This window comes from Botryllus schlosseri, chromosome 16 (genome assembly GCF_051294905.1).
Source record: "Botryllus schlosseri isolate E-star chromosome 16, Bs_hap1, whole genome shotgun sequence".
NCBI classification, from domain to species: Eukaryota; Metazoa; Chordata; class Ascidiacea; order Stolidobranchia; family Styelidae; genus Botryllus; species Botryllus schlosseri.
In genome coordinates this window covers 15,377,679-15,387,034 of record NC_137251.1, presented here as the reverse complement: position 1 = coordinate 15,387,034, position 9,356 = coordinate 15,377,679, and positions in this window count along the sequence as shown.

Genomic DNA, 9,356 nt, shown 5'->3' with positions numbered 1-9,356 from the left:
GGGTTGGATTTTAGCCAGATTTTTCTGCTGCAGTATGAATAATTAGCATTATTCTAGCAGGATTATTTTGGACTCCGACCTGGACATTCACCAGCCGGATTTGTTTCGGACTCTGATTTCAAATTACCAGCCCGAGCCGGATAGATTCGGATCCCGAAATTTGGGAATCCGATCATCTCTGGTGAACCATCGACATGTTTTTCATGCCTGTATCTCACAGTATAGCAGGCTGTCAAAAGCACAACCAACGACCAGACGATTTCATACGGTCCGTGAAAAATCTGTTGCTGAATAGAGGTTGTGTCTTGGTGTAGATTTTGTGTATTGACTGTTACCTCGGACGCTGATCATAGCGCGTGCGACTGATTGATTGCTCGTTGATTAGTTCGAATGGTGTTGTTCGTGTGACCAGTGGAGAGAGAGGTCGTTTTGTTGTTGTTGCGTTGCCGTTATGGCATTTTCCGTTTTCATCTTTTAAATATACTTCGCACAGAGGTCACATTAGAGATGACGCCTATGTTTCAGAGAAAACCTATGTTTCACTCCACTCTTGTATGCCGTCGATGGGCGAAGTTTTGCTGGTGTGACGTCATATTGACGTGTGCTCATGTCTCGGTGTAAAATCCGTTAGTAAACGATGGTATTTATACTACTATCCTCGTGCCTCGCACTAATTGAACAGGTATTACGAAAGTATGACGATTGTTTAGCAAAAGTGAGCAGAATCAATTTAACGTCAGTCTGTCGCAGGCTCAGATGGGCTGATATACTGTATGTTTGCCACTACACAAGCTCCCAAATCAGGCTTTTGTTAACGTAATAATTATAGTGCGAAAATATTGATTTACTATGGCTTGTGAGAGCTACGATCAGTGGTAGGTCGTAAGTTAAACAAGTTTTTACTATTGCGTCGCAGCAACAAAAGTTACACTGTCTTCAAATTTCCTATTAGGTTTATTTGAATTATTCCAGGTCAGAAAAATTTCCAATTATTACTCACAATTTTCATTCGCACTCATCCGGGATTTTCATTCGCACCGTTCGCACCATGTTCGTCATTCGCACCGCAATTTTTTTCATTCGCACTAGTGCGAACCGTCACACAGGTTGAAAAGCACTGTTCTAAACTAATGAATTATCAACAGAAAAGTAGGATATAGGTGCAAAAAGAATATATGAAAACAAAAATAGAATTATATGTAGGCTTACCATACGTCCCGTTTTAGGCGGGACAGTCCCGCTTTTTAACGTCTTGTCCTGGCGTCCCGACCAGTCAGCCAAACGTCCCGCTTTTTTTAAGGCCGTAAGGTATAGGCTTACTTTTTTGAAAATTTAGGTCAGATTTAGAGCAAATTGCGAGTGATATTCCGCAAATTAGCACCGAAGTGACGCTACGGCGGGAATTTCGGAGCGAAAACGGTGATTTTAGCTCTGAGCGAAAAGATGACCTTTTTTTTTTTTTTTTTTATTTTTATTTTTTAGTCATCCACCTGGCAATGTGTAGAGAAAAACGGTATTTTGAGATCTGAGCGGAAAGATGACCGATCACAAAGTGGGAAAAATTGGCCGGTTGTTGAGAATTCTTCTCCGGTTTTGCAAGTCCTAAATTTCTGAAAAAGTGTCCCCCTTTTAGATTTCCAAAATATGGTAAGCCTAATTATATGTATCTGTTTCAGGGAGTAAGAGTGAGCAAGACAGGGGGTGCGGGGGGGGGGGACGACTCAAGTAGAGTTATCGTTGTTCGTTATAACTTCATTATGTTATTGTTTACTTACTATGGTCTGTTTCATTTACCTTGCTTGTTTTTTAGATAGTGCTTAGTCAAAAAGAAACAGCAATTTGTATTAAGTGTAGAAACAGCTATCGGACTGGTGATTCACTGTGTCATTCGGGAGCTTATTTCTGACTGAGAGATAGTACCACACACCCTTTAAACTATGGTTGCGTTTAAAACAAAAATCAATTAAAAACAAACTATTTAAAACTATAGGCCCTCATTTCAAACATGTTTTTTATTGTTTTTTGTTTTGAAGCCATGACATCACGAATATCCAATGGTGACGTCATAATGGATTGAAATTGACCATCAAAAATATAGGGTAAATGTAGCCCATTTGACAAAATACATGTACTACAACTGTTGAACCGACTATTTTGAGGGTTCCACTTCCAACCATCCCATAACGATATACGTCGGCTAAATTTGGTAGTAATTGTCCGTGTGCTCATACAACATGTTTTGGAAAGTATTTACTATACATTTTAATAATATATTCATAGTAAAATATATTAAAACCCTAAGCTTTTCGAGCTGACACTTTTCAAGGGCAATCGTCAGCAAATGGAGAATTTCAAAAACACGCATCAAGCTACATTGCAAACAACCAATTATGACGTCATAGAAACAAACAACATCAAATACAGGCAAACCGCGAGCGCAGCTAGTGGCCAATTTTTAGATTCACTAAAAATTCCTTCTGCTGACACAAGCGCGGTCGGTGGATTTTAATATAAGTCGATTCCAGTGCAGACAGATGGAAATTAGTGCGGCCTCTGCCTAATATAGAAAATCTTTCACCACGATAGTTTTTAGCGCAAGTTACATTCTCAGCCAAATGCTTGCCGATGGCAGAGTTCATAGCCATGGCCTGATTACGTTCTAGTAATCGCAGATCAGTTACGGCTGCGTCTTCGCGAGAGTCCAATGTGCGTGATCTAATAACGCTCGGAACATGTTGTTTGATGCGTTCCTGCAAGCGCTGAGTTGTTCTTCCCACGTACCGACAATCACAGTGGCACTTGAAATCATAGACTATATTGCTTTGTTGAGAAGCAGGAAGAACATCTTTGCGCGTTGCAGGAAGCAATTGTTTGGTGGTAAACACAACAACATTAGTTTTTACATTATCGTAACAGCGATTTACAGCAGAAATCAATTGCTATTCAAACCGGGAAGAAATGGGGCCCAGCCACGGTAATTGTATATATACATTTTCCTCAGACCGTGTGTTCGTGTTTTGTGATTTGTTGGGATTGAAATTCCTGATTTTTCTGTCAACAGAACTCTTGATGATGTGTTCGGGGTACCCGTTATCGATTAGAATTTTGCGGATATATTCTAGCTCCGCGTTTAATTTTTCATCCGAACAGATCATCAAGGCTCTGTGCACCAACGTGCCAATCAAATTTAGTTTACGGCGATTCGGGCTCAAAGAATTCCAGCGTATATAAAACCCTTGTAAACGTTGGCTTCCGGTAAATCGATGTGACAAAACTAATACCCCGTTTTTCCACTAGAACGTCTAAGAATGGTAACGAGTTAGCACGCTCTTTTTCAAATGTGAAATTTTAAAGACGAGTGTAGAGAATTCAAGTTATCAAAGAAGTCATCGAACTCCGTCTCATTTTGACAGATAACGAAGGTGTCGTCGACATAGCGACGGTACATTAATGGAGGCTTGGTTTCATCTGTCGCGAAAAGTCTGTTTTCATGGAATCCCACAAATATATTGGCTAAAATCGGGCCAAGCGGGCTACCCATAGCTACACCGTCGGTTTGCATGTAGATGGTATCGTTAAAACTAAACTCAACAGAGCAAGTAGCCGTATTAAGAAGTTCAACGAACACTTTACGCGAGAAGCAAGGTGGTGCTAAATCACCTCCACCATATAGCGCGTCCGCACAGATATCAATGGTCTCTTTAAGCGGCACGTTCGTGAAGAGGCTAACGATATCATATGAACCGAAAAACATATTCGAGTTTGGAAGGTCGGTGGTTTTCATCTCGTGCGCGAATGTAAACGAATTAGCGACGCAATGCGAATCATACATGGAACGCACTGGTTCCAAAATACCGATAAGCCACTTCGCGGGCTTGTGCTGCGCCGATCCAATCATAGAAAGAATTGCTCGAACGGGCACATTGGTCTTATGAGTTTTTGGCAGTCCGTACATACGTGGCCTCTGTGCCCCGACCGGTCTGATGGAGGCGTAGACCTAGGCGTAGACCTAGGTGTTACACAATTATACAGGTATTTACACAATTATGGCATAATTTTATAACTTGAAAAAAGACAATTATGTATTTCAAAACACCGTTTGTTTTAAATGCAACCCTACTTTGGACACTGTAATTGGTCATGCTTTGAAACTGAATTGTGAAACGCTGAGCGCAACTTTTCAGAAAAATTAAGGAAATGGCAATATTACGTACATCCTCACATCATGCCGTAATTTATTGAGAAACCATGCGAGATCCAAGAAATGTTTGCGTGGCTTTTTCGAAAATTGGTATTTCTTCTCTGGCAAATAATTTTCTCTGAGAAATGGTAGCCTATTTGACCTGTGGGGTTCAGATTGCCATGATAGAATAATTAGACACGAGCCACTTAGGCAGCTATGGATAATTAGATAGGCTTATATTTATTTCGAGGTTCACGGTCAACATAAGGACAATCATTTTAGGCTAAAGTTTTCTCGCAGACGATATATTGGCACACTTTTCAGATTACCATATTGGCAAATATTCTTCTTATGTTTTCGTGCATCGCGGCGTGGTAATGGTCGACGCCGAAATGACTATTTTTATTTTCTATAAATCATGCTTTTTTCTGGGGGAAGGGTACTAAATAATCAAAAATTCGGCAACATGAAATCGCGACCAGCGCGAAAAAAATTGAAAGGAGTTGCATGAATTTTCGGTAAGTGATGTATAAATAATTTATGTACATTCACCGACATTCTTTCGGGTTCCCTTTCGAGATCGCGACCCCAATTGGACGATTTGGGGTGCGGCCGTTACGGTCCTGGTAAGAGGTCAAAGTCCGGTCGCAGTTTTCTGGTTGAGATTTTACTATCGGAAATATTTTGCGCTCCAATTGCATATATATACATATATATTAATTTCATGTGGTATATTCGTAGTCAAATTAAGGCTGTTATAACAGCCATCGGGAAGGGTTCATACATGTGCTTCGACCCATAGATGTACGCAATCCGAATTCCCATCAGTGATTGGCAATACGGGAAGATAATTGTATTGGGTTTTGTTTTAGTGTTTTTTGTGACAAATAAATCAACTGGGAATGTCATGGAGATATCTGCCCACATTGAATTTGGTACTGCACACAGCTATTAATTTTAACACGAATGTATTCCAAACAAAACTCCGCTCCGCGACGATGTTGGCTGCCTATGATTTCATCAATGTAGTAGCCTTGACAGCCCCTAAAGCGCGGTAACTGAGTATATTTTCGAATATTCTACCAATGGGTATTGTGTCATTATAAACATTCTGCGTTAGCCGAGAAGATACAAGCTGCGATTTCGTATGTAGCCACCTCCGACTAACTGTCGAAAGTATGCAACCACCCTTCCCCCGACCAAATATACATAGATATTTCTGCCACTTGAAGTCGTTTTCACGTGTCTTAAAAATTACTACTTATACTGGTAAGTAAGTAGAAAATATAGGGAGTTACTTGTGCTACTTGAGTAGCAACGCAAATCACTTCTGCAATCTCTAGTTCAGTGGTTCTCAACCTTGGGTCCGCGGAGCCCTGGGGGTCCGTGAAGTATTTTCAGGGGGTCCGCGAAGCGAAGTGGATTTACAAATTATTTGATAACCTAATTTATATTTTTCAAATTAGGAAAATCCCGAGGCAGTTTTGCTTCATTACAGTAAAACTCACATCAACAGGATGGCCGTCTAAGATGGAATATCCTGCTGTGTGGACTCATTTTAGTTGCTAAATTGCCAATAGCCCACTGATACAAATATTTGGCTATGCAGAGGTGTTTTGCTGGGCATTGTGTAAAAATTGATGGTTGGATAAGTAAAGTCAATCACGGAGACTTTGAAATGTTCGAAATGTTGGCGTTGATGATTTGTTCCGAGGTCAAATTGAATAATGAACTTGACTACATCCGTAAAATTTTCATTGACAACGGATACCCAGAGTATGTTATTAAGCGGACAATAAGTAAAAAGTTAAGTCATTGGAATGATACCAAACCAGAAGAAACCCCCGAAGTAATTTCTCGTGAAAATAGGGATGTGTACATTCATCTTCCTTGGATTGGCCCGGTTTCTTATCGATTTGAGACACAGATAACTTCAGCAGTCTACCGCTGTTATCCAGCGGTGAAAACCAATGTTGTTTTTACCACGATACCAATGTTTCCTGCAACCCGAAAGGACGTTCTCCCGGCTATAAAACAAAGCAACGTAATTTATGAATTCAAGTGCCACTGCGATTGTCGGTACGTAGGGAGAACTTCCAAACGGTTGCAGGACCGTATCAAAGAACACATTCCACCATCTGTCAAATCTTATATCTCAAATTCGCAGCTTAACAATCCGCTTGTTCTTGAACATAACCAGGCCATGGGTCAAAAATCTTCTATAGGCAAACATTTACTAGAAAATCATACGTGTGCTGCTAACTATCACGAGGACATGTTCTCTATATTGGCTAAGGGTCGCAATTTATTTCATTTGTCTGTTCTTGAGTCCACCATCATCACTATGAGCAAACCTAGTCTATGCCAACAGAAAGAATTTGTGTATCATTTGAAAATCGCGCATTAACTTGTTTTGCTTCGCTATCTCCATGCCAACGCTTCAGTTCTCTCGTTTTCCTAACTTTGTATATTTTCTGTGTGACGTCATAATTAGCGATATATATTGTTGCTGAACATAGTTATTCGAATCCTCGCATTATTGCTGACGATATTCCCCTGACGAGGGTCAGCCGAAAAGCTTCGGGAATAAAATGAATATTTTATTCAAATGTGTCATGAAGTTCTGTACTCCTAAGCGTCTCTTTGAAAATCCATTTTCTCCTGCGATATAGGCCTACATAACCATTTCCATAATAACTTCAAGATGAGCTTGTTATGTTCGTGCAGTTACGTTCAGTGTTGTGTACTAATTGTCTCCTAATTTCTATAGGACTAGTAATTAACTCCAATCATTATTTCCTTGTGTGTCGTGCTTGTATTTATACCCTGTGTTCTGTTGTCCCGTCGTCTTTCATTTAACTGCACTCTGGATCGTGTCGCTTGTATCACTCTCACAATCACAATCAAAAAAAATAAAAATAAGCATCGGCTTACTGGACGCTGGCCGGTGCGAAACCCTAGCGGTACAATCGATACTTCCAATCACTCTCACACCCAGGAAGAGTATGGCCGTCAGGCCTTCATATTCCGAAACCGGGGATGCTGGCAGATTGGTGTCTTAATCCCCAGGCACAAGTATGGTGGCGGCGGAACAAGCCTCCGCAGACGCCCCCAACCAAAGCCTGCTTGTGCCAGCCGTTTGCACCTAAAAGTGAAGAGAAACTTTGAAGGTAACGAAAGCAAAACGGAAGCAACCTAACTGGGAGCTTTTGTGTACTTTGGACACAAAATGACCTATTTAGGCGCTTGTGGCAATAGTCCGGTGGTGCAGTGCCACAGGGGCTGCCGCAAGCGTAACGGGGTGGAGGTTTACTGCGGTTCCTCCAGGTTACCCCTAAAAAAAATCGTGTCGCCTGTATTAAAGTTATTCTGCTGATAATCTGATTTCGTATTGCAACCTCGTCGTATTGAGTTATTGTTCAAACAAGATCAAGAACATATCAATTGGTGTCAGAAGTCCGATTCATAGTTATTTCTGCGACGAAGATAAAGCATGGATTCAGGTATATTGAAGCTGCTCGAGAAGCAGCAGGCAATGATGGCGAGTCTACATGAAACAATGGCAAATCTAAAAGCTCAGCTGGAGCAGCAAAATGCTCGGCACAGAGAAGATCTGGACCAACAATACGCGCACAGCATAAAGAAGAAATGGCGCAATTAGCGCAGAGGCTGAGTCCCGGTGCTTCAACATCTGAAGCTACCGCTCCCGAGTTTGATTCGTTCATAAAATCAAAGGAGAAGTGAGACCAATATCTACAACGATTCAACCATCACCTAGCAACTTACGGCATTTCCAACATGTAGAAAAAAAGAGCGTGTCTACTCTCATGGGTTGGACCTGAAACGTACTCGCTCCTACGTAATTTGTTTGGTGCTGCTGATGTCAATGCGCAAACTTTCGACGCCTTGACCGAGAAATTGTCTACACACTTCAAGGACTCAATTCATGTGCAAGCAGCCAGGTACGAATTTTACAATTGTAAAATGCAACCGGGGCAATCGTACGCCGATTGGATCGCAACTCTACGCGGAATCTCCAAGGATTGCAATTTCACATGCTCAAGAGAAGGCTGTGATCAAAGCTACGTTGATGAGCTAATGCGCGATCTCATCATTAAAGAAACGCCGCATGCGGATGTGAGACGGCATTGTCTAACACAGTGGTTCTCAACCTTTTTTGACACGCGCCCCCCTTGGAGATGGTCAAAAAATCGCGCCCCCTGACCCCCCTTGCATTTATGGTCATGTCAAAAAGAGCACATCATCTAATACAGAGGTGGGCAACGTTTTTGATAATCATGACCGCATTTCGATTGCTTATCTAGCGTAAAGCCTCATTCCAGGGCATAGCCGCAATGAACGATCTGGACGCAAAATTCCTATGGTAAACTGTCCATATCCATTCCCGGTGAACTCCGGACTATTCTACTTTTCACAATGGCCTATTGTACGCACCGAAATCGCGAGTGGCAATGTTATGAATAGTTGCCGGGTGGTGCATATTGTCGCGCGGAGCGCGAAAATTTTTCAAGGCCGCGAACGAATTGATATTTCTTGCCAATTACCATTCCGGCTCAGATTAAGAAGGGCGCTACTGCATTAAAATCGAAAAATGAAGTCTTGTTGAATTGCGCGGAGGGCGAAGAAAATTTCAAGATTAATTAAGTCTCTCGAAAATGCGGGAGTGAATTCGTAATTGCAATTTGCATTTACAAAACAGGGGTTCTCAACTTCCCTCGTATAACGGGCCGCATTTTCACGCTAAAAGACGCCGCGGGCCGCAGAACTTTATCACCATATATTTGTGAACCACTATTAAATTTAGGCTAATGTAGCCTATTTACCAGTCTTATACGGGAATTTAGTACATTTTTATGCATTCTAAAGCATTAATGGAGAGCGTTCGTAAGTTTGCAGTTGCTGTTTTTTGTGAGGATATCTATCTTCAAGTGGCGCAAGTAGGCTAAATCCCTTCATGGAGCGTACATTCTATTCGTTGCCATGTTGGTATGTGTACCCTTCAAACGCTTCCACCAGAGAACCGAACTCACTGTTTCAATGCCTGAGAGAGCAAGTATAAAATTACGGTTATATTTACGTTGCAGAGGTCATTATCACTTTGAGCTCTCAGAGCTATAATAAGAAGTCAGACGTTCGGGGTCATTTCTGAGCA